The 25,000-nt window shown below is 40.6% G+C and overlaps 1 protein-coding gene and 1 long non-coding RNA gene across 10 annotated transcripts in view; one reads left to right on the top strand and one right to left on the bottom strand.

Moving 5' to 3' along the window:
• The window catches only part of ZFHX4 (zinc finger homeobox 4), a 151,483-nt gene extending 133,005 nt beyond the window's left edge, over positions 1-18,478 (bottom strand). For 4 of the 5 annotated variants that reach the window (XM_068672130.1, XM_068672133.1, XM_068672135.1 and 1 more), the window contains exon 1: positions 17,763-18,478. The gene's annotated coding sequence lies outside the window, so the exon portion shown is untranslated. Of the gene's footprint in view, positions 1-15,267; positions 16,045-17,762 lie in introns of those variants that run through there. The other variant, XM_068672131.1, reaches the window with a different exon arrangement.
• A 1,994-nt stretch (positions 18,479-20,472) lies between these two features.
• Positions 20,473-25,000, top strand: part of LOC137851210 (uncharacterized) — a 53,545-nt gene continuing 49,017 nt past the window's right edge. The window contains exon 1 of one of the 5 annotated variants that reach the window (XR_011093064.1): positions 20,473-21,168. This is a non-coding gene — a long non-coding RNA (uncharacterized lncRNA). The remainder of the gene's footprint in view (positions 21,169-25,000) is intronic. The other 4 variants (XR_011093062.1, XR_011093063.1, XR_011093061.1 and 1 more) reach the window with 4 other exon arrangements.

Raw genomic sequence — 25,000 nt, 5'->3', positions numbered from 1 at the left:
ACAAAGGGGAGAAGGTAATTAAGTTTGAATAGAGGGATGTAACGAAATATATTATGCATCTAAAACAGTACACTGAAAAGACAGGAGGGGGGATGGAAAAGTTTGCAAAAGACAAAGTTGAGTGTACTGTTCAACTTGATTATTTTCTCTCCTGTTCCTCTTACCATCCACAAAGGCTAATACCAAACATCATTCCAGCTGATTTTTAAACTCTTACAATGAAACCTCCTGAGACTGATCAGCTCTCCTTCACTGTCAGGATAGGATTTGTCTCTTTGTTTTCTATCCCGAGGAGCAACGGGAAAGTGTACACAATGGCCATAACACTATTATAGGCTTTGGAATTTTTAATTTAATTGTAATGGTGAAGAACTGTTGCATTACTCTCCTGTCTTCTTTCCACAGCTTTAATGAAACCACTGCAGCTGTTCTCCTCTTAAAAGCAAGATCAGCAATCCAAGCTTGACAAAGCTACTGTGCAATATGTTCCTTTTGTTTTTGTTGTTGTCGTTTTAGAAAATGTTGTAATAATTATGTAAGATATGTCTGTTTCTTAGGCTACCTCTGCAAACAAATTTGGCACCTTTTTTTTTTTTCAGCAACCCTAGTTTGCACATGTTTGTTTGAACTGAACATTAATAGCTCACATCGGTGTGAGACAAGAACACGAGCTGTAATTATCCTTCTAATTCTCGCTTTCATACCATATTTCTGCTACTCCACCTGCCATTGAGGCTCTGTAGTGATTACTTCATTAGTGATGAAGAATGGCCTAATCAGTTAAAGTATTGCTAGCAAACTCTTGTTTGCCAATACTAGGAGGAGGCACCAACTTTTCCCCTTTCCTTCTTTTTGGAGAAAGGTAAATCTGAATGATAGTGACCCAGTGAACATTAAAGCATTAATCACCTCCTTTTGTCTCATCTATGCAAAGTAGGATTAGAGTTAAAATGATGACTGCTTAATCCCTTTGATTTTCTTTTACTAAATAAATATTAATCTACAAATCAATCAGGTTCTGTATTATAACACAGACAATATACACTATGAAAGGTTATGTAAATTACACTCAATTTTACAAGCATGCCATTAATGGGAAGAGCCTCGATACTTTCCCTTTTCATCCTCAAAATCCCTATTAAATTTGGAAGTTCAAGTTGGTAATCCTGCTAAATATAAAGCTTATCTATTGAATCCATATTCCTTTTTCCTTTACAGAAATTCACCACATCGATCACTTTAGGAATTAATAAATCATATTTACTGTGTTTATTTATATGTCGATACTCCCAATCTGTAAAGATTTCACAATTTAATCTCTTTAATTCTGACCAAAGTTAGTTTACATTACACGTTGCTTTAAACTCACACAGAACTAAATCAAATAGAAACAGCTAGAAAATTAATCCTAATTGTCTTCACTAAAAATCACACTGCCTGGATCTGTCACCTGTTCTCAAACACTATGAAAGAGACCATTTGTGTTCACAGCTTTTAAGAAAAAATAGAGAAATGTATTTTTTTGCTTCATTAAACTTAAGCCTAATTTAACAATAATGTAACATTTGCATAATTAAATATACTAAAAATACTTTAAGTGTGGAAAATACAGTAGTATAATCTTCTAGAGTGTAAATTAACACAAACTTTGGGATTTTACTCAAGTCTGGATGTATTGGCTCAGCACATTTGGAAGGCAAAACTGAACTGCAAAAATAATGGCTAGGAAGTCAAAGTGGCTCTACCTAGCTCTTTGTCTCAAAACTAGCTGTGAAATAAAAGTTACAATACTTTTTTTGTTTGTTTGTTTGTTTTCCAAATGTTAATTTACTTGCATGCTTAAAATGCTGCTATTGTCTGTCTAGATGTTACCAAAAGGCAGGTACTCAAGCAAGTATTTGAGATACTACAACTCCAGATTACCTCAAAAAGAGTCTTGAAAACAAAAAACAAAGAATTATGCTTTTGAGCACATTTACAGAAGTACAAGATTCTTCAATTTTGCATCTGAAAAGGAAATCTGAAAAGGAAGAGAAAAAAGCTATGGGTCTTGTAAGTCATGTTAAACATTTAAAATCTCTATTAAAATCATCCCGGTCAAGGAAAATACAGGATGTTTTTTTAATCAGTTTAGTTATTAATAAAGCATTTGTGTTTTGTTTTGTTTTCTAGAATATTATCCTGGCAAATTTGTTTTGTATTGCCAAGATCAGCTGGGCATTTTGTTTTTATTATGCATAGTCTTTTGTCATTTTTTGTTCTGCAAGTTAATTTGACTGCTGTGCATAAGTGAAGTGAGCAATTCAGTAATTAACTTTTGTGTTTTAAAATGTATGAACTTTAATTAGATTTCATTATAAACAAACAAATGTCAACCATAATTATAAGCTCCTTGGTTTAACCACATATTATCCCTTTTCAAACAAACTTGATGTCAGACAAATTAAAATCAAGCAGCCAGCAATTTTGAGTTGAATTTTACATGATCTGCCAGTAACCTGATTACTTTAACTTCAATATCATTACAGGAAAAGTATTTCAGGAAAAATAATTACAAGAATTCCAACAGGAGACAAGCTTAATTGTATTGATTCAAAAGATGCATGTATATAGGAACCATGCTGAAGGAATAATGTTATCTTAAATCTACAGTTACTATTAAAATGATATTGTCTGGCATGAAAAAGGCAATTTGAGATTGGTGTCTGGAAAAGCAGAGATACAAAACTAACTGAAATAATTATCTTTACCCCATTATACTTTAAGCAACAAAATATCAATGTGGAACAACTTGAAGGCATGAAGGTTTGCAGGTTTATTTACTGACTGGTGTATCTATTAGTACCAGGAACAAGTGGAGCTGTCAGGACATAATGAAGGTAAATGATTAGTTAGCACAGAGACTGAGCTCTTCTTCAATGCAATAAGAGTTAATTAAAGTTTACCACCAAACATCAACCAAAGCAGGATGTTGATCAGGTTTCAGCATTAAGTGCAAACAGACAATGGTTGGCAGCAATTAGTGCAGCTATCAAATGACATGCAATGATAATTATACATTTAAAACAGCTAAAGGGCTTGTGGAAGGGAGGGAAGAACCTCATCAGCTTCTTTGACTACATACAGTCAAAGTGCAGGAAACAGGTATCAGATATTTCACTTCAATACTGTAAATCAATAGAATTAAACAAAAAAAAAAGGTTGTTTGAGTGCATTATCTGAAAGAGGACAATTCACTGTACATGAAATGGAAGAAAACTGCAGACAACTCCTAACAAAGATAAGTTCGAGTTAGATGAAATAAATTACTTTGCTGCTGCCACTCATGCTGACACGCATAAACAGAGAAGTGTTTGGGGTTTAAAGGCTGCAGCATTGTTACAAATTCCTACGCCAGACAGAAAGCTACCTGGTACTTTTGGCCCCTGTGGCCTTGCTGGTAGCACAAGGAGGCCCAGAAGGCCCGGGGGCCTGCAACCCGCGACCACAACAAGCAGTTTCACACACTAGCAGCAAGCCTGCTGCGAGGAGGCCTGGCTTACCAGCGGCGATTACCTGCCATCTGAGCCACGGCCCGGGGCTCTTCCGCACAGCTCCTGCTCTCCACCCCTCTCATCAGCATGCTCCCAAACTTGCGCCTGAGTTTTGGGAAAGGAGAAGGAGCTGAGAGACGGACTACATGCTTTCCCCTGCGGATGAGTGCATGGTAGCAAGGCAGGCATGCTGACAACCTGAGCACAGCTGGGAGCTGGTGTCGCTCTCCATCACACTCTGTTTCGAAGGTCCTTGTATGCAGACATGCATGTATGCAACTAGCATGCACGCATGTCTTTGTATGCAGCTAGCAGACCAGTGACACAACAGAGCTGAAATCAAACTTAGTTTTTATCTCAGACTTCCATTAAATGTGAAGGCAAGACAATAAACTTGCAGCAGCACCTCTAACAGCAGCACTAAACAAAGGAAAAAAGCCATTCGGCTCAATGGCAGTCATCTGCTGAACACCCTGGTGTGGGCCTGTGATGTCAAAACACCCCCAGTCCCCAGCAAACAGGTAACCTGTCCCTTCCACAGGCTAAGAGACAGCGTTAGCAGATAGCAGACAGACAGCTATCTACTGTTAAGTAGACAGTAAGTCTGTTACTTGGACAATTCCCCAGTAAACTCTCCACAAATTGGAGACAGAACAACACACTCCACTTGCACTGGAGTAGTGCAAGTTTGACATGACCTGGTCAAACACCTACACAGTTTCATACCAGCTGAATAACTCTGGTAGGTATGATTCCCACCTCACAGATATTGAGATTTTTTCACTTTTTTTTATGAACAACACGGGGGCAAAAGCAGCCTGCGCTTCCTAGATATTTAACAGGAAGCAATGAGAAGAGGCTTACCAAAAGACAAGTAGCAGGTTTCCAAGAAGGCTAGGCTGTGACAAATTAAAAACTGATGATGAGAGGGGCAGAGGGATTAGGCAGTAGGAGTCATTGCTGCAGGACACCACTGAGAACATGAATTTACTGAGGTTAAGAAAGAGAATGGAAATTGTCTGCCAAATGTATCCAGAGTTTTTGTAATGGATGTGAAAAACAAACAAACAAACAAAAATTGTAAGGGATATTAAACTTTGTTCTTTAGAGGTCTAAAAAAAATTGTATTTGCAATCATGGCAAGGCAGGCACATACCTTACAGTGGGGCAGTTACCCCAGATGTGCCTACTCTGATATTCTGATATTCTTCAGAAACATGTTGTACCCACCAGTCAAAGAGAAAAGAAGCTAGCTAGAACAGAGTCCCAGTTTAGCAGTCAATATGTTCTTATGGCATGAATTATACCTTCTGAGTAAAGAAAAGTATACAGCAGGGAGACAGCCCGTAACTTTTATTTGAACTAACCCATGCAAAATTATCAGTAATGCTGGTTGGTATTTAAATAAGTTGTATTAATTTCTTCTGTCTTCTGTGTAAAATTCAGAAAACCTTCTCTTATGATTGTGAAGACCATATTTATTTTACATGCACTTTTTTTTTTTTTTTTCCTAGAAGCATATCCATGTACATATGCAAAATGCATTAATATGGGTTTTGTTATAATGTTGGATACCTATTGTGATTTGTGTTGGAATGTGTGTACATTCACATTGCTAAAATTACTTTAAGAAGATGCCTTACTGCTTTGCATAGTTCCTGGGCTGCAGCCTAGAGCAGTTCTACAGATTTTTTTTCCCCTAACAAACCTCATTTTCCCAACTAATTCTGTTATGCTAGGGATTTGTGCACAGAGTTGGCTAATCCCAGTATTTCCCTAGAGCTGTATCTAAGCTGTGGCCCACTCCCAGCACAAAAGTGTCTCCAAAAGCCCTTTCGCCCCCTTCAGCACTGATACACTCATTGGTCCTGACATTTTCACTTCAGCCATGACAAATGAGCTGATGGCTGTGATCAGATTGCACACGAGGACTGCTTTATCAAAGACGTATCATTAACTCTCATCACTGTCTTCCATTATGACTCTTTTGGTCAAATCTGTTGTGAAAATGCAAGTCAGTTTAAAAACATAACCTAAACATAGCAACAAACAAACTTCATTAAAAAGCAGAAAAGAAAACCAGACTCAGACGGGATCAGAAAGAAACCAGCGTTAACTAAATGTTTCTCTGGGGATTTAAGTAACTGTACTCAACCTCTGCCCCAGTGCAAACATGGCAGTTGACCGTCTTCAAAAGGTCCCTTCCCCCATCATGGACTGCTAGCACTACTTTGCCTTTTTTAGAGAAACAAAAATATAGCAACAGCAATCAAATATGCCTAAAAATGAAGTCAACTTTTTTCTTTCCTTTTTTTTTTTTTTTTCTTTCTGAACTAGTTCGCATTTCTGCATGTCTATGTTTATCAAAATACATTTTTCAAATGAATCCCTTAAAGAATATAAATTTTTTGCTTGAATCACAGCCATATAATCATACTATTTTCTGACTCACATTAAAAACACTAGCATAAAATGCTGTCTGAAGCGGAAATCTCTCAGTTCACTACAAATACTGCAACCTTTCTGTCAAGTTAGAACCTAAGTTCCAGTTACACAGTTCTTGTTACATCTAGAGGGTTTACAGAGTATATATTTGTTGTAACCTCTTCTAGCAATTCATCTGAGAATACACATCTAGACGGAGTCAACTGTAACACAACAGATCTTGGGAATGGAGGTCATGCTTTGAGATAAAGTGCTATTCACTTTTGGACCATGCAAGAAGCTCTTTATTCCTGTTCTTATTGGCATCAGTTCCCCCTTACCAGAGCAAGAACAAAGCCAAGTGCTCGTGTGAGGTTTATGAATAAATCAGAGGTGAGCCACTTTAAGTGCTGCCCATGATTTCCTTGTTGACAGTGAGCACTTAAACAGGCTTCTATGACCAGCAACTCCTGGAAAACCTTAATGGCTCCTAATCTGTACCCTGCTTCATTTCAGGAAAGAAGTGACCCACCCCAATTTCTCTCAAGTCTTCACCTTTTGGGCAACTACTGTCCCACCTTTATAGAAATTCATGTTTGGGAACTGTCCCATGTCAGTGCCAAGTTTGCACATAACACACAACATAAAAATCACCATTTTCTTCCTAGAAAACAAATGACAGCTAATAAAATATTATTACACTGTGCAGCCCAAGTAATTCCCAGACAAACCATACACAATTCAGCATTTGTTTAAACTGAATAGATTTTTAAATGAACCTAGAAAATTTCTAATATCTTTGCCTCCAATTGTTAAAATCATGTACAGTTATATATGCTGAGAGCAGACTCAGCCCTTCTGCACAGCCACAGCCGAAACCAGGATAGTGTTTATAGATCACTGCCATTGTATATATTTTAAAAATTCAAACTGCCTCAAAAAAAATATATAAAATAATGATAACATTGAAAAATAAACTGAATTGAACCAGTAAACTCGGGGCTAGGCCAAAGAAGCCTGGTCTAGAAACATTATCATTAACATTCGATTGTGGCAAGGAGCTAGGTGTCTCAGTACGTATATCTTTGATGCACAAAACCACTCAGAGACCTATGTTGCTCAACAGTAAAGCAGCAGCGTGCTCAGAGAATAAATTTCAACATGCAAAGAAATCATTTTTAAGGTCTCCCCCCCACACCCCTCCCCCTTCTGGATGTGTCACAAGCTCCAGATGGCTGAATTTCCTCGGTAGTAGCTGAGCTATCGTCAGGCTCCCAGTTTTCTGCTATATTTAAATACTAACATTTTTGACTCCATTGTCTCTTGTTGCCTTTCCACCCACTCGGGAAAAAGTTGTGACCGCAGCACTCTGCCCTGTGATTTCAGAGAGTGCTTCGGGTTGGGGATGGGGCTTGAATTGCAGTGGGTGCCTCAGCAGATGGCACTCTTCTTTGCAAGCGCCTGATCCAAGCCTGGGGGGAATTGATGAGGCAGCACTGGACTTTGGACCAGGCTCTCCGTCACAGTGGGAAACTGCAGCATTGCTGAGGAAACCTCCCATCCAGGCAGGGAAAAACCCACAGGCACGACCACTCTTGAATTAAAACAGCCCTACTGATGCCTCTCGCTGGAGCTGAAACTCCTGTCCTAGTGCACTGTTTGATGACCCAGCGAGAAATCGGATTTTGTCTCCCTACAGCAACCAGTTAGTTGCTCCTGCTGGAAGAAGGCCCCTGAGCATATCGCTGTGCTGCAGCGGTGTGGTTTGTGGCTGGCTGCACACAGGGTGATGCTTCCCACCCTGCAGATGGCTGCAGTGGCATGGCAAGCAACCTGATTTTTTTTTTTTTTTTTTTTTTTTTTTTCTGCAAGCAGTTCATAAAGCCCCAAGGAATTCAGGGATTGAGGAGTGACATTTGCCATACAGCTAAATAATTTATTTTGGAGATGTTACATTTTCTTTAATTTAAAACCTCAGTGTTGTAAACAAAATCAATAACCATATTTCAATATAAAAAATATATATAAAAGGATCAGATAGAAACCCACAGGAATAAATTCCCTTTTAAGAAGCTACTTTTCACACAGCCTTATTTTCTTGAGTGGGGAAGATATAAGAATTGCTAGGTGCTAAGTAAAGAGAGAAATTCTGATATGAACATGGATAGCCATGGCTTCTCACATGGAAAAAACACCTGTGTTCAAAATGGTCATATTAACACTTGGCAAATCCAAGATTTTTGTCTTCCTCTCTATCTTCTCAGGAAAGTTCTGGCCTTCTGAATAATGAAAATATCCTCAATCAAAAGATTCTCCCCAACAAGGAAGGGCAAGAAATAAGTTATGTTTTTGTTTTCTTCAAAAAGATGTTATTCTGATCTATTACACTACCACGCTCTGGAACAAGTGCAGAAATAACTGGGATTACTCCAGATTTCCATCAGTGCCCCAAACATTGAAGCATTACTATTGACAGGTGCCTTGTCACCTCAGGTCAGGTGTGTTTCTCTACAAAGGAGCCTCAGTGTCAAAACAGGGAGGAGCAAGCCTTCCGTAGCCACAGCTCCCAGGCCCTCAGTTCTGCTGTTTCTCGGTGAAGGGACAGAATCAACCTCCATCAGTGGTTGAAACCTCTGTGAAACCTCCTCCTTACAGACCCTGTGGTGCCTCCTGCACTAAGCAAATCATCCTTGAAAATAGGAACAGTGGTGCAAAAAGAAGAGATTAAATATTTTTAAATTGATTTTATGAGATAATTTTCAATTTGTGGCTGAAGGCCTGATTTCTTTTCTAATATCAAAACTGTATGTCTTGTCGGTTTTACACCCACATAACTCCTCTTATTTCAGGGGAAATATTATTAATTTAGTAGAAGATGAATAGAAAGAATTGGGTTCTGGTTTCTTTTGGGTTTATGTGTCCTAGGCTCACACTGACATGGGCATTTTGTAAGAATTTCTTTGTTTTAGAATCAGAATATTTGTCTATTTAAACACAATTCTAGATGTATGTCCAGCATGCTCATCATTTGTTCAGCAGACAGCATTGCAGCTTATATGGTAAATGTTTGTTTTCAGAGTCACCATGGTCTATCATGTACATATAGCCTTTAGTTTGTGAACTATTGACCTGAACACCTACTTAGGAATTGGTACAGCCTATCAGATCAGCATGAGTGTCAAAACTGTGCTAGGTTTGTCTGCAAAGAAATCCCAGTTTCTGCACATAAAAATGTTCTCAAAAGTACTAAAAGCAAATAAGCTATAATTTTGACGAATTACTCTCCAAATCTCTCTCTCTCTCTCTCTCTTTTGGAATGTAAAGCTGATTCTGAACAATGTAAAGCTGATTCTGAACAATGTGAAAATATAAAAAAGTATCTCAATATGGCAAGCTTTTGTTTTGGTCATAAAACTTGGTTAAATTAATCTTTAGAATATTTTGTTTAAGCAGAAAATGTCATTCTTCAACAAGTTTACCATATTCCATTCTGGTACACACTTTTCTGGCATAGTTTGGAGCTCAGCAAAAGCTAATAATAAAAAATCCAGGTATAAAAGTGCTGTGGAGTGACTTGAAAAGGAATACAGTAATAAAGGCTAAAACTGCTACCCTTATTTATGTAAAATAAGTTTATCTATACAAGTCTGCTGAACCCTGCTATCAATAAATTAATAATAATCCCAACAACCCAACAGAATCCACTAGATTTTTAAGCAAGTATCAAAAGGCTTTTAGTTTCTTCTGTCTCTGCATCTGTTCACCTAATCGTTTTCTGCATTACATCTTATTCTGTAAAATCTTGAGTCTCAGTGTGCTGGGTTTCTGCCCATTCAGTAAGAACGCAGACATCACATAAGTTATTATTAACCCATGTGTTATCCAGTTCTACAGTGGCTGGAACTTTGCCAGAGACAACACATGGTGCTTGGTTAACAATATTTTAAAATATAAATGAATTTATTTTTTAAATTAACACACTTTTCTTATGGAAATGCACTAATAAGCTGTTCCCTGAATGAAAGAATATCCCATAAGCGTGTTCCTTTAAAAGAAGTTCTAAGGAATTTCATAGCTAGCAGTAAAACATTAGCATGCCCCATAGAAGGTCTTAAATTTGTCTTAAAGGAGAGAATTTTCATCACTTTACTCTGACCAAGTGCTTTCTGGATTTGTGATTTTTTCATTTATCCATTAAAAAAATACAATTTTTTAGAGACACCTCTAACTATTTAAATATTACCGAGTCAACTCCAATGCTGAACTAAAAAACACATAAAAATATAAGTTCTACAAACTAGAAAAATTTTTAGTTAGTATATCTACCAACAATTTCCACAGTAGCTCTAAATCAGTTATGTTGACCTGAAAAAAAAAAAAAAAAAACCAACAGCCTATTTAATATGCATACATACAAATAATTATTCACACTGCATTTGATTTACATACATACAAAAGAACCACTTCCCACTTTCAAAAGTGGCTCAACACTTATGGTATTTTAACTGCCCTAATTACTGTTGAGAGAACATAATTAGAAGCACTGATCACATTGTCAACAGCTAACCAGTTGCAGCCCTGTCTCGGGGCCTGATCCTGCACTGGTTGAAGTCAGTGGGGGCTTGCACTGACTGCAGGAGGCTGGGGCCCTCCTCGCCACCTGAACCTACCTGAGAATCAAAAAACTTTAACCAACTTGAGTACACGGATGCAGTCCCGCCGAGCACCCTGCTCGCTATGTGCATATATCAATTTCTATTTCAGTAAGCTTTCTTCATTTTAAAAGCCAAAGCAAGAGAGCAATTTTTTCCCCAGAAAGGCTTTATATACACCACTTAAACACTTAGCACTGAGTCAGAACTCATAACTTTTTCCAAAAGAGTAATAGTTTAATAATTAAAACAGATATTGACTAAACCCTGCTTCCTCGAATACCAAACTTTATTAGATTATTATGTGTCGATTCATAATTTCCATTGGCAACTTTTAAACTGACTCTGTCCCTCCCTGCTGGCCCCCTCTTCCCTTGTTCTCTCCCCCAGGCGAAGTGCTGGGAATCCTCGATATCCAATAGTCAATATTTGGTCATCTTCCTGGAACTCTTCTCCAACCAAACCTGTGTTTATCAGCCTTTCGCCACACTGTTCTCATACATATTATTCCACATGATGATGGAAACTTGGGGCATCTTAAAAAGTTGCTGAAATCCGAGCTCCTGCTTGTTTTCTCAAGTCTTGGACAAACATAACTTTAGGGAGAGCTGAACATAGGCATAAAGAAAGAGGAGCCTGCATTTTCATCTTCCTTTCATCTCAGTCATTCAGTCAACCATTCAGTGCCCTATTCAACAGAGCTTTTCATTATGCAAAAAAATGCTAATCCTTTTCCGATGCTTTCACACTTGTATAAACCCCCATTCCTTCGACTGAAAAGCAATTATATCAGTTTACCTTTCTGTCAAAAACAGGATTAATATTCCAATACCAGAATCTCCTTTATTTTCCTATCTTTTGCTTTAGGAAACTAGAGATTATTAGCGGAGGTATTCCTTAAAGCGAGAATACATTATTTTAAATATGATTAATTTAGCGGGGGGGGGGGGGGGGGGGAAGGGGAGGGAGAGCAAAAACTTCAGTTGCTGCGGAAACTCTTTTCAGTGACAGAACTGACCTTCCCTTTACAGAGGCCTGAATAGAATGAGCCTCACTCTGGTCTATTAATCAGAAACAAATTATGAAAGAATGTGGCTGGACTGGTTGACACTATCCTGTCTTGGGAGACTCAGTAACAGCCTAGTAACAATGTCCTCTTCATGGGTAATGAACAGCCATGACAAATGGGGCAGAGAAACTATTTATTTGCATATGCAAATTCTCACACAAGGGAAACATGTACAAACAAGTGTCATTGTAAGGTGGATTAGGCAAACAACGCTTTCTTTTTAGGACATTCTGCAGCCCAGAACATTAGTCAGCACAATTAAACCAGTCTCCATGGAGACTAATGAAATTTCACCATGGTATGAGTTAAATTAGATAGCTAGTTATGTGTTTTCACAATCCAACTTGAAATCCATTATTGTTTCAGAACAATACAGCAATTGTGCCTGGCTGATCTTTGCCAGCTCAACAAGCTCCTAAGTTGACAATTTGCATATGTTAATATAATTAAGCACTAATTACATGAAACTTGTACATATTCACATGCACTTTCCCTGGGCGCTTCTCAGTTTGAACCTTGGCCAAGTCTTTAACCCTTTGAATGAATTTGGAGCAGCAAAGCTCTGCCTTCTGGGTACAGCCCCAAGGCAGATGCAGAAAAGCTCTTCATTTATAAACACAAAGCTTAACCTGGCTTCTCATATTTCTATCAACAAGGCTAGAAATCATTTTTGTATGTGCTGGGGTAGGAGAAGGAGGTGGGGAGGACTGGAAGTTCTTTAGAGACCCAGCTCTGGTACCCTTTTTGCATATGAAAACATAAATATTTACCCACACAACACGCTATGAACACATGTACTGCCATTGTCACAGATTCTTCAAGAACTGAATTGTCAAAAAATTGCACTGGGCTTTGTGTCAGTGCTCTCAGAGCCACAAAAAATGGGAATGAGAAAAGGAAAAAAGAGCAAGCAGTAACTAATGAGCTTTACATAAATATATGCAGAGGCAATTAAGCAGTGTTAATTACTATGACAGCAGTTAATTGAATATAATTAGATATTTTAAGCTACTGACTAAGGCATAGTTAAGATTAATTTTATTGAGATTAATTGTAAATAAGAATAGATTAACTATGTGTTTTGACAGGCATAAAAAGTAGTTCTGCAAATTAACTAGGAGAGCAGAAACTAGCACAAAAATCATATATTATTTTAATGTCACACCTCAGAATCATCTGCTCAATAAACATGACTTTTCAAACCCAAACAGACAGGAATCTTGAAGAAAAACAAACAGCTTGCAGAGATTAAAGAGCCTTTTGTCCTTTTTCATGTGCATTTCTTTTAGCAGACTAAATTAAGCGAGTCTGGTGTACGTTTTTAGGAAGGAACATTTCACACTGAATGGAAAAAATGTTCTATCACATATGAAATTCATGCAGCTGTGCGGAACTTGGTCCAGATGGTCTAAGACTATAAAACAACACTAAATGATAGACAGTAGGGCCTTCCCAAGATTATGTGATAAAGTCACAACCTCATATTTTGACCTAAATTTTCTGTCATGTATTGTTTCCTTCCAGACCAGATAGCTCCATGTTAACTTTTAACTGATCCTGAATATTCAGTGGAAACCCTTAATAAACATTGTTGATAAGCATCTGAGTAAAAATCATAAAATATTTACAAAATGCCCCTTAGCTTCATTAAAACAATGCTGAATCCAAAGTGCAGCAAACAGTGCCCTGGCTCTCCCAACAATGCTAAACTGTTCACACCACTCAGCTTAAATAGGTAAGAATGCCTGGTTTTAAATATGCCTCAAAGAAAACCCAAAACACATTCTACCAGCAGATTAATTCATGCATGCTGTTTAAGAAAATTAACAACAAGGCTGAAGAATGCTGAACAAATCACTAATAAGAAAGGAGCTTCAATTGATTTTGAAATAAATCAATAGGTGATTAACACAATATTTTTAAAGCAGCAGAATGCATACATATTACATAAACATATATATTATATTTTCAATACCTTTTTAGCTCTTAATCGAACAAGGGCTTTACAACAGTGAGCATGTCCCTATATTGACTATCAACTTCTTTGGAATGCCTTTAGTCTTTTATAACGAAAATCCAAAAACGGTCTGTGAAACAAGGCTACGACAAGCCATTCTGCAGTGAAAGATTTTAAATCATCCAGCCTCTTCTAATAGACTTGAGACTTATTGAGGTAGAAACCATAAAAAATGAAGAAGGGAAATTTAATCCCTGAAATATTGATTTGCACATTAATATCATATAGGCAGAGGGCAATTTGGCTTCATGGAAATGACACATTGTCGACCCTTGGTGAAGTCAGAGCCAATCTAACTGCTGAACATGTCTGAATCTCAAGAGTTATTAAGGGCTTCCCTTCTTGCCTTTATGACTTTTCTTCAGCCTACCAATGCAATCTTAAATGTATTATCTTTAAGAAATAATTGTAAAACCTCAGGGGTTTTCCAGTTAATGGAAGGGAGGCTAAACCACATCAGATTCTGAAATGCAACATTAAACCCTTGCAATCAACAAAACCACCTCAATTCTCATCCATCCAGTGCAGGATCTAATATTGTTATTAGAGATAATCAAATTTCATTGTGTAAATTTAGGCTCATGGTCAGAATGGAAGCAGTAAATTCTGCAATATTAAACAGTGATTTTTCTCGGCCCCCTTTCTATGTTCTTTGCTGGTGCACCATCTTCGCAAATAAACCTAAACTATTCAAAAAACTAGGAACAAAAACGTGTCCCTATTCTGAGAGGTGCACATAATGCCATTTATCATCTCCACAGCTCTCCTTTAGTTTTAACTTGATCTAGCGGATAAGTTTCATTTTAGAGAATAATAAACCAGTATCACTGCATAAACCAAACAGCAGGTACTATTACTGTGACTTACACAGATGGTTTACCTGACCTTTCTTTGTTCCTTGGGTAGGTTTCACTTTTGCAGATTTACGACTTTTCCCTCTATATTTCATTGACCCTCTATGTTCATTATCATAAAAATGAAAACTATTGAATACATGTTTATGTTGACGAAGTCCAAAAAGCCCACGACTAAAGGATAAAGAGATGCTACAATGCACTGTGTGGATCTCCAGATCGTATACTATAAATATTCAAGCACAGATAGCACGAATAACTGAATAATCCTGGTGAGCCCCAGCTCTGGAGCCAGGTGCAAGAGGTTAAAACAGCTGGCTAGCCATCTTTTATTTTGTGTGCCTTCCTGCCGGCTGAAACCGCAAACCCTGAAAACTAGCAGATATTCCCTCAAGGTTGATTGTCTGATTTCTTTTTTTTTTTTTTTTTTTTTTTTTTTGTCCATTTTCACCAGTTTAGTAGGATCCCCCAGTCGAGAAAAGAGAGAAACTCTTTAAATACAGTCTGTTGAATAGGAAGTGGAGCAATGATGATTAAGGCTCTTCCTCTCTACCCCAACCTTCAGCCCCCCGTTTATTTCCACAATCTTCTTTGTGCACCTTCCCAGCCAAATATTTGTATTCCTTATTTCAAAGAAAAGCACTCCGGATCGTTCTGTCAGTTTTGCCAGTAAATATAAAGTAAAACAAGTGTTGATGGCACTGAGAGTGTTACATACCCAGGCTGTGTTTTTGCATTGCTCTCAATGGAAGCGATCGATGCCCATGTCACAGTCGCGTCCCAATCGCAGCCAAGTCTCTGCCTCAATCTAACCAACAACAGGCAGGGCTGCAAAGGCTTCTCACTACCTCTTCCATCCATCCACCACCAAACTAAAAATATAATGCTACATATGATCTTTTTAAACACTCCACCACCGCTCCTAAGGATCGAGCCACTGAAAATCCAGAGGAAACACAATTGAAAAAAAAAAATAAAAAAACACCCTCAGAGCAACCACCCCAAAAGCACACGAGCCCTCTCTTTCCACTCTCTTTCTTGCTGTCCTCCTGCCAACTACATAATCCTTGGTTAAAAACGGAACGAGGCTAATAAAAAGAAATTTTTAAAAAAGAGAGAGCAAGAGAGGAGGACGGAATGGAGCCGAGGAAATGCAACTGTCAGAAAACGGGATGGTCAGACTTCCTGAGTGAACCTGCCTGTGTCTGGCTTAATGTAAATCCACCATCTTCAGCCTGGCAAGTTGTCTTTTGGTTGGTTTTTTTTTTTTTTTTTTTTTTTTTTTTTTGGTGGGGAGGGGGGGTTGTTATGTTTGCGATCTCTGCCTTGGTACCTAAGGAGGAAGAGGAGGAGGAGGGTGTGTTATTGAATGGTGGCTAAAGCCTCCTCGGGACGGCGCTGAGGTGAAACAGGCTGAACCCGACTGATGTGCCTCCTCTCTCGGTTGGACCCAGTGCCCTAAGCAGCCGATGAGAGACCCCCGGCCGCCTGGCTCGCAGGTAACAAAAGAAATACCAACCCGCGCATTTTCTGCTGCTGCTGGGGAGGCTGGGGGGGGGAGGGGGGGGGAAAGAGAAGATGCAGGAAAGGGAGGAGTGGAGGGGAACCGCCGTAAGTTGGCATCGGATGGGGGGAAAGTTTATTAGCATTTTTTTGCAGGAAATTTCACGTAAGGCAAGAGGGGGAAGCAGGGATGCGTCTGCCATTAGCCGCCGTGATGGGAAGGGATGCACTTGATTCTGGCACGAGCAGTTAGGCAGAGCAGGGACCGAACTGCCTTCTCTCTGTTTATGAGCTTTTTTTTTTTTTTTTTTTTTTGTTAGCCGTTGCTTTTTGCTTTTTTTTTTTTTCAAAAAAAAAAAAAACACCACACCTTAGTCCTCGGTTTAAAAAAAAAAAAATAGACGCCAGTCCCGCAAAACAACCGGCCCCCCCATCCCACACCCCCCTTCAAAAATCTCAGAAAGGCTGCGCTGAAAGCAGCCCCCGACCTTGCCGGCGAGAAGCCTTTCCTATGGCGTGGCACGGCACGGCTCGGCGCGGCTCAGCACGGCGGGGATGCCGGGGGCTCCGGCAGCGCCCGGCCGTCAGCCGCCCGTAGGCAGCAGCCGGACGCGCATCCCCGCCGGCGGGGCCGTGCCGTGCCGTGCCATGCCGTGCTGGGCCGTGTTGGGCCGGGCCGTGCTGCCTCCCCGCTCCGTGCGGCGAAACTGACAGAGAGGCAGGGCGCGCTCCTAACGGGCTCCTCTTCCTCCTGCTGCCGGAGCCGGCGCGATCCCCCTGCGTTCACTCGCTCAGCGCCGCGCTCATCCCCGCACAGCCACCCCTGCCTCTGTTCCTGAGAAACCTACCTGCCAAATAAAAGGGGGGGCTGGGGGGGGGGGGGGGGCACCCCTCACCTTCTCCCGCACACACGCACGCAGAGACAGGGTCCCCATTGCCCTGCTGGCATCCCCCCCACGTCCTCCCCCCCCCAACCCCCGCCCGAAAGCGAAAGTTTGGGAGGTCGAGGGGGGTGGAGATGGGGAGGAGAGGGAAGGAGGGTGGGAGAGCGGAATGTGCCTTCAAAAAGCACCTCAAAGTTTTGGGGGGACCGGGCTGCGAAACGAGAGTGCGAGCTCTGAAGGGGCTGGCAAGCGATGACTTCTGACAGCCGTAACGTCTTCTCTAATCTGACAGTATTTCCCCCCACCCCGAGCTCCCGGAGAAAAAGAAAAAAAAAAAAAAAGGCAAAATAAAAAGTGGGGGGCACCCCCCGAACCTCTGCTGCAAAGTGAGCGGGGTCTCCCGCTCAATCCCAAAGTTACAGCCCGAAAAAGGAAAAAAATCCCGAAACCAAAACAAACAAACAAAAAATAATACACAAACAAAACGCATCCCCCGGAATAAGAGAGAGAGGGAGAGAGAAAGATAGAAGGGAGAAAGAAAAAGCAGCCCCTCCTCCCCAAATGAGAGCAAATACTGTACCTAAAAATGGGGAAACAGGCAGAAAAAGGGGGGAGAGAGAGAGGGGAGAGATACATGGGATCTGGGGATGTGAGTGTGTGTGTGTATGTGAGAGAGAGAGAGAAAGAGGCACAGAGAGAGGGAGAGAGAGAGAGCGAGAGCGAGAGCGAAATATCAAAGATTGTGCAAGATCAGCCTGGAAAGATAATCGATACTCGACCTAAATTTAACACAAACTACTCAATAAAAGTTAAAGAAAAAACTTACTTTCCATTTCCCCTCGCAGTTCCTACTGGATCTTCGCCTCTTTTTTTTGTTTTGCTTTATTTACTTAACAGCTGATCACATCCAAGTAAACGAGAGAAGGTTCATTAAAAAAATAATAAAAAAAAATAATCCTCCAACTTTATTGGGTGAAAATAAAAATGATTGAGCAAGAAGTGGGGGGCATGGAGCGGTCCTTTGGGGTCCGGGAGTTGTTAAAGCATGTGCCGACCGCGGTCTCGCTGTTTGGTTGTGAAGGGGTTGGGAAAAGGAGGAAAGGAAATGAAAATCCGATATGTCTTTATTCTGCTAATTATTATCGTTTTAGCCCTGTTTAAAAAAATGGCTGATTAAGTTGAGTGCGCATGTCTTTGTGTGTCTATTCCCGATATGCACTCTGGGAATGAGAGAGAGAGGGAGAGAGAGGAGAGAGAGGAGAGAGAGAGAGAGAGAGAGAGAGAGAGGGAGCGAGAGGGAGAGGAGAGGGAAGAGGAGAGGGAGAGGTGTAATTAGTGAGGTGATCAACATTCTCCGGGCTGCAAATGACGCGCAGCCCCGGAGCCGGGGAAGCCGGAGCTGCCGCGGCTGCCGGGGGCTCGCCGGGGCTGCGGGAGCCACAGAGGCAGCCCGGAGAAGAAGGGGCAGCAGAAAGGAGCTCGTGGATGCAAACACAAGTCTGCAAACTTCATTAGTAACACAGACACACACACACAGGCACACAAAGTAGATGGCTAGGGAAAATTAAAAAAAAAAAAAGGGGGGGAGGGGGAGGGGAGCAGGGGGGACAGACTTGCTCTTTTAACTGTTCGGGAACTTAAAAGAAATGGGTACAAATTAATTATTCCATCAGGGAGATATTTCTTGCTTTCTGTCTCTCTTTCTGTCTGTCTTTCTCTTCCACCCCCCCCCCCTCTTTTAATGGAGATTTAATGAAAAATATATGTTTGCAATGGGATAATGAATGTATAACGTCCCCGTAAATGGAAAGATAGTGTATCTAAGATAGGGAATATCTTACAGATATTCCTATACAGAGATAAAGAGGAATTTATTTACAAGCGCACGCATGCATGCATCCCACATTATATTTACACATATATACATAGGCTTCACATACACATGGTCACATAAAGCACAACACACTTCATTTTGTGGGCACCATGTAATTGCTTGGAGAAATCAACAAAGTAAAATGCAAAGCCTTCTAGAATATACAATGTCAACTGTAAACAACCTTATCAAAATGAAGTAAATACAAGCCCAGGGAAAGAGTCTCTTTGCATACGATACATGTTTCATGCATATACTTGCGATCATCTTCCACTTTCTCTACAAGTATTGATATTTATTAATACTTAGTCTATTATATTTTACCAGACACCTTAGATATTTTTGAGGGGGGTGGGGGGGATAGGGGGGTGGAGGGAAGAGGTTATTATGATGAAAACTAGGATAAAATGTACAGATGTCATTATAAGTCGGAATCTTCTACAAATATTTTCCTGTGTGGGATTTAAGAAGATTGCTTCTCATTTGAAAATCTAATTATCTTAACCTAATACTGCAGATGTGAATATGACTGACACTTTCATTAAAAGATAATTAACTAAAACTAGGAATAGACATACTTTAAAATACCCCCTACTGAAGATAAAAACATGACTATTCAAAGAGCGTCCGAATACACCGCAAGAACACGTGCAGATTTTTGATAATGCCATTCCAGAAATGGGTATACCAGAAACGGTCAGTAAGTCACGGTTACATGTGAGGGATATTTACAGTACCAGGGACCCTGTGCAGGTGAACCATAACCTCAGCGCTGACAAGCTTTTGAAGTTCGTGATTCCTAGGACACACGTCAAAAGATTCTCGTAGGCCTTAAACGCCAAAACCCAGCAGGAAGGTTTTATTGCAGCCTACCATTAAAAGCACGCACCCACAACAACAAACCAGCAAAAACCTAGATGGCAGAAATATGCACCTCTCTGGGCCTGAAACCTTCTATGCCAGCAGAACATTTTGCAAGTACTGGAGCTAACGCTAATAGAAAAATCCCCACCTGATGATGAATTAAGGCTGCCCTTAAGGAAGCATAGGCCAGTGTCATGGAACTGAGTTGCTAAAAGCAGATGTTTAAGGTCAGAGTGAAGGTCCTGATAGTTTGTGAGGGGAAAAAAAAAAAAAAAAAAAGTCTTTGGAAAAGGGAGGAAAAAAAAAAGACAAAAAATCGCCAGCCTGAAAGTACGGCTATTCCAAAGATCGGAGCCTGCCAATAAAGCCCTACTCCAATCCAGAGAAGCCTTACTTCAAACTTCAGGAAAATCTCCAAGACTCGAACTTTAGGAAAAGTCAGGGGCACTTGAGGGTTCTTGAGAGCAACTTTATTCCTTTTTCAAATTTCATCTAAGCATTGCACCAGCTCATCAATGACAAAAAAAAGAAAGAAAGAAAAAAAAAAAAAACAAAAAAAAAAACAACAAAACAAAACCAAACAAACTGAGCACATGTATGTAGATTTCCACAAGCACTGCTCCCTGTGAATGAAGGTAATAAAGCAACTAGCAATATTCTTCATCGTTATTTACAGGGTGGAAAAAACCGCAAAGAGTGAAAATGAAATATCTGAAACCCGTTTACAGTTATCGGATTGAGGGGGTATGATGGAAATGGGCTTTTAGGTTTAAATTGTAGACGAAACAGAACTCTGAGATAGAAGGATGCATTGTCCATTCAAGTGCATGCCTGAAGGATGGTAACACATTTCCTAAGACTGGAGACAATTAAATACAATGTGATGAAGAAACACCTGAGAACAATACATCTATTTCAAATTCAAGTGAAGAAACACGTATACTTAATGTCACAGAAGAATAAGGAAACGAAGATAATTTAGTTTTAAAGTCGCCCCTTCCCCCGCACCTCCCCCACCACCTCCTTTATTCCTAGTGCTTTTTTCATGGTGAAACATCAATATCATTAATGTCATTAATGTCAAAACACCAAACGTCAGAACAGTCAAGTCATTCTTTTTGGCTGTAGATTTTTCCCCTTCTCTCTTCTTGGAGGGGGATATAGGTTTATGGTGTTCTTGAGTTACAGCTAAAGGAACAAAGGGGGGGGGGAGGACACAGGCAGGAATTGCGAGAGGAGAGTCTACATTTTTCAGGGTTTCTTCTGCCACTGTTTACTGTCCTTCCTAACGTTTTAAATCTCCTCTCTCTTTCTCTCTCTTTCTCTTTTTCTCTCCCCCTAAAAATAGTAGCTATGAGGGAGGGGGGTTGGGGAGGGTGAAGGAAAAAAAAAAAAAAGGGCACTACGGGATGTTAACACTTTAGAAGAAACCCGGGGATCGCCACGTAGCTAGGAAAAATCGAAGAAGGTTAATTCCGGGAGGCAGCAGCAGCAGGTTTGTGGGATGTGATAAGAGCGGGAGCGCGGCGCGGGCTGGGGGAGGCAGGCGAGGAGGACCCGGGGCTGCGGCTGCGGTGCGGCTGCGGTGCGGTGCGGGGCGAGCCGGCGGGTGGGCTCCCAGGCGGGCGGGCTCCCAGGCGGCACGGCTCGGCCCGGCCCGGCCCGGCCCGGAGCAGCGCGGCGCGGCTCCCGCTCCCCTCTCTCCTCCCTCTCTCGCTCAGCTGATCGCCCCCGAAGACTTGTCGCCTTCACCTCTCAGCTCCTCTCCTCCGGTCCCGGCGGACCCCCCGCCCACCCCCCTCCGAACTTCTCCTGCAGGCACCGTTACACGTTTGGGGATTTTTTTTTTTTTTTTTTTTTCCCGAGACTCCTGTTGAAACCACAAAAGCTCTGATAGTGACGTTACGTTTCAAAGGGAGGGAATGGGGATGGGGAGGGGGGGGAATTATAACAACAATAATAATAATAAAAAACAAAACAGTCTGCTCTGTCCTTCCACCACCTCCAGCCTCAGCCCCAAGGAAAACTTATTGGCCTGGGCGAGGTCTGGTGCGGGCCAAAGCCCGAGACTGACCATTCTTTAATAGACAAAGAAATCCCAGTCCAAACTGGGCTCTGTTACACCACGTCTCTCCGCCAAGCTCATTTCACTCCCTAAATCTGCGCTGCGGACACACAGGGGCACAAGGATCTGCATAATTACAGCCACAGCCGCTCCCCTTTTTAATAAACCGACATAATTCCCTAATAAACGTCCCCTTCCCCCACCTTCTTCTCTCTCCAGACCCCAGCCCAAGGGAAAGGGGATCCGTGTCTTTTTACTGCGTTCCCTAAGTCTATAGATGAGCTCAGTTTGAAACGAGGTATTACAAGATTTCAGTGTTACAGACCCTTTATCTGAGCTACAGACACTTTCAGATCCCCAGCCCCCACCTCCTCTCCTTTTTGTTGTCTCTTCTCCTCCCGGGGGCTATTTGACAAAGGCAGTGTGTTAACTAACATTTTTGTTTAACTCAGCAACTTCTTTTCAAAACATACTTAAACCTGATAGCAATCTCTTGTACTTTTTTTTTTTTTTCCTCCTTCTTCCCCGAGATGAAATTGACTCTGAACCCAAAGCGTTTGGCTATTATTAATTATTTCTTCCTTTGCAGGTATCATGTATACAAATCTATTGTTAATCCCCCCCTCTCCCGGCCCCCCCTTAAGCCAAATACATTCCGGTACACACTAAAAAGAGCTAAGGGGGGGGGGGGGGGGGGGGGGGGGGGGAGGGGGAAGAGGGGAAGGAAGGAAAAGAAAAACAAAATTCCCGCTCTGATTCCTAGAAAGTTTTGTTCGAAAAATAAATGAAACAACAATAATACATTGTATTACGATTCTGCCCTCGCTGTCCCACATTTGGCATTCATCTCCTGCAAGTGCGTCTAACGAGCAGTCACCTAAGACAAAAATCGTACCCGAATACAGTACAGACATCTCGATAAGATTTTGCGCTAAATAGTGCCGTTCCTGATTGGCTTTTTGCTGCTGTTGTTATTTTGGCTGAAGCCGCACAAACCCGCGCACCCGGACATTACTATAAATAAAAGCCTTCCAGGTCTAAGTCTGCTGCCGGCGTTTCCTCCGGAGCCCTAACAGCCCTTTTTCAGCTCCTTTCTTGGACAGATCGCGGGGATTAAATGCCCTGAACCTGAGCTCCTGGCCTTGGATGGGAAGGGAAAGAAAAAGGGAGAGGGAGAGAGAGAAAGGAGAGGGTGAAGGAGCCAGGCGCCCTCTGGGCTTTCAGAGGTCAGCGCTTTGACAGTGCTCTGACCTCCCTCCCCCCCCCGGCAACCACCCCAGTGTTTATAAACAAAAACAGTCAGGACTAGCCCCAAACAATAGCAATTCACCAACTTCACAGGCACTTCACTAGCTCTTATGCAAATCAAGGAAAACGACCGCTTACCACCACTCTCCCCCCCATCCCCTCCAGAAAGCCCAAGAGCATATTTCCAGCAGTGATATATCCAAGGGAAAAATTTTACATTCTCTCCTGGAAAAGGACAAAAAGGGACTTCAGAAAGAAAACGATTCTGGTAGAAAGACAGACAAAAAGGGAGAAAAAGCCAATAAAACTGCCGATCTTACTGCAGAAAGAGGAAAGTTATGAAATATTTATATCTAAATCCAACAATCCACACTGCCAATAAAACAGGAATCTTTGTTGTGTAGACAATATGCTAAACTACCTCTGCGACAAACAGCGATTATAAAGCAACCAGGAAAAGTTATTTTCGCCCAAGGAGCCAAGTTTTCAAAGAAAACGTGTGGATTTTACAGCTAAATAAAAGCCACCACCTCTGTGTTATCCGTAAAAACTACACATAAATTAAAAGCACCGTTAAAAGAAAAAAAAATCCTTCCAGCAAGCAAGCAGCACATCTGATCTGATTTACAAAAAAGTATAATTAAAACCACCTTTAATTACAAAAAGCAGCAAGCGAAAACTAAATGAATCAATGCTTTCTCCCCAAAAATGTTGTCCGCCAAGGTATAGAAATGATAGTTCTATAGTCCTGCATTAAAGCGTAACTGAAGCTCCACAGTTCAGGAATTGATTACGCGATAAGGAAAAAAATAAAAAAGTGAAAGACAAAAAAAAAAAAAAGGTTCTAATGATTTTAAAACTTTTGTTTATAAATGATGAAGATCAGAAAAGGTTGGAGGAAAAGTTAAAGGAAATATACCTCAAGAGAAAAAAGACCATCTCCTTTTCTTCTTTGTCTATCAGTCTCCAGTTAAAGCATATGGAAAATGTTTTCAAAATGCCTAGATTTGGCACATTGTCATTGCAAAGAGAGGAGCGCAGTGATGCTGTTATAGAAAATGGGAAATAAATTCAGGATTGGGTGCTGCCTCCTTCAATGCGGATTTATCTAAGTTTAATTTAATATTCCGCAATCACTGTATGATCGCATATAATTCACCAAGATTTTTAAGGGCTTTGCCTAAATATGTTGACCACAGGCACAAAGTAATTTATACAGATTATTTCCTTCTTTTATTTGTGTTTATTTTTCTCATTAGAAACACTTTAAATTGCAACTGTAAATAATAGAAATGATGGAATATTAGGTTTGGGGTGAACAAACGCTCAGAGAAAGCATTAGCTTTATTAAAATCATTCTGAACGTAAAATCAAAAAGCACAAAATGGTTGTTTGTAAAACACTAAACCTTTAATCGATTTATTGGCATTCCGATCGATTAGATAAACGGAAATCTATAGTAAACATAAAAGCATTTAAAATATTTTCCTCTCATTTCTAAACAAAACTTTTCTTTTCGGTAGAAAAAAAAAAGATTATCAAACGACTAACAGGAAATTCTTCAGATATCAAATTACGATAATAAAATTATTTCCACATGGAAAGGGATAATGACAATGATGATAGTAATTATAATAATGAATAATTCAACAGCCCTTTGACATATATGGAAGAGCCTGGTTCAAAACCAGCTTTTGAAGGGGGCTACTTTTAGGGAATTTTTAAAATAAATTTGAGTTTTGAGGCTGAAACGCTTAAATCAAGTGACAGCTTAGGTACAGCTGCTAAAGTTGCGTGGTTTTTTTTTTTTTTTTTTTTTTTTTTTCAGGCGGGAGCGTTCTCTTTGACATCGCCCTTGAAATTAAGTTACCACTTATTAGCAGAAAATAAGTATGTAAATATGCAAGGTACTTCTGAAACTGAGGGGACAAATGTGTGTCTTCACACCAGGGCGATGAGGATGGGGACCCTTTACCTTCTAATTTAAACGATTTGCCTACTTCGCAGTGTACTT

The sequence above is a fragment of the Anas acuta genome, chromosome 2 (assembly GCF_963932015.1).
Source record: "Anas acuta chromosome 2, bAnaAcu1.1, whole genome shotgun sequence".
NCBI lineage: Eukaryota > Metazoa > Chordata > Aves > Anseriformes > Anatidae > Anas > Anas acuta.
The sequence above is the reverse complement of the archived record's forward strand: the minus strand, read 5'-3'. Positions and strand labels throughout refer to the sequence as shown.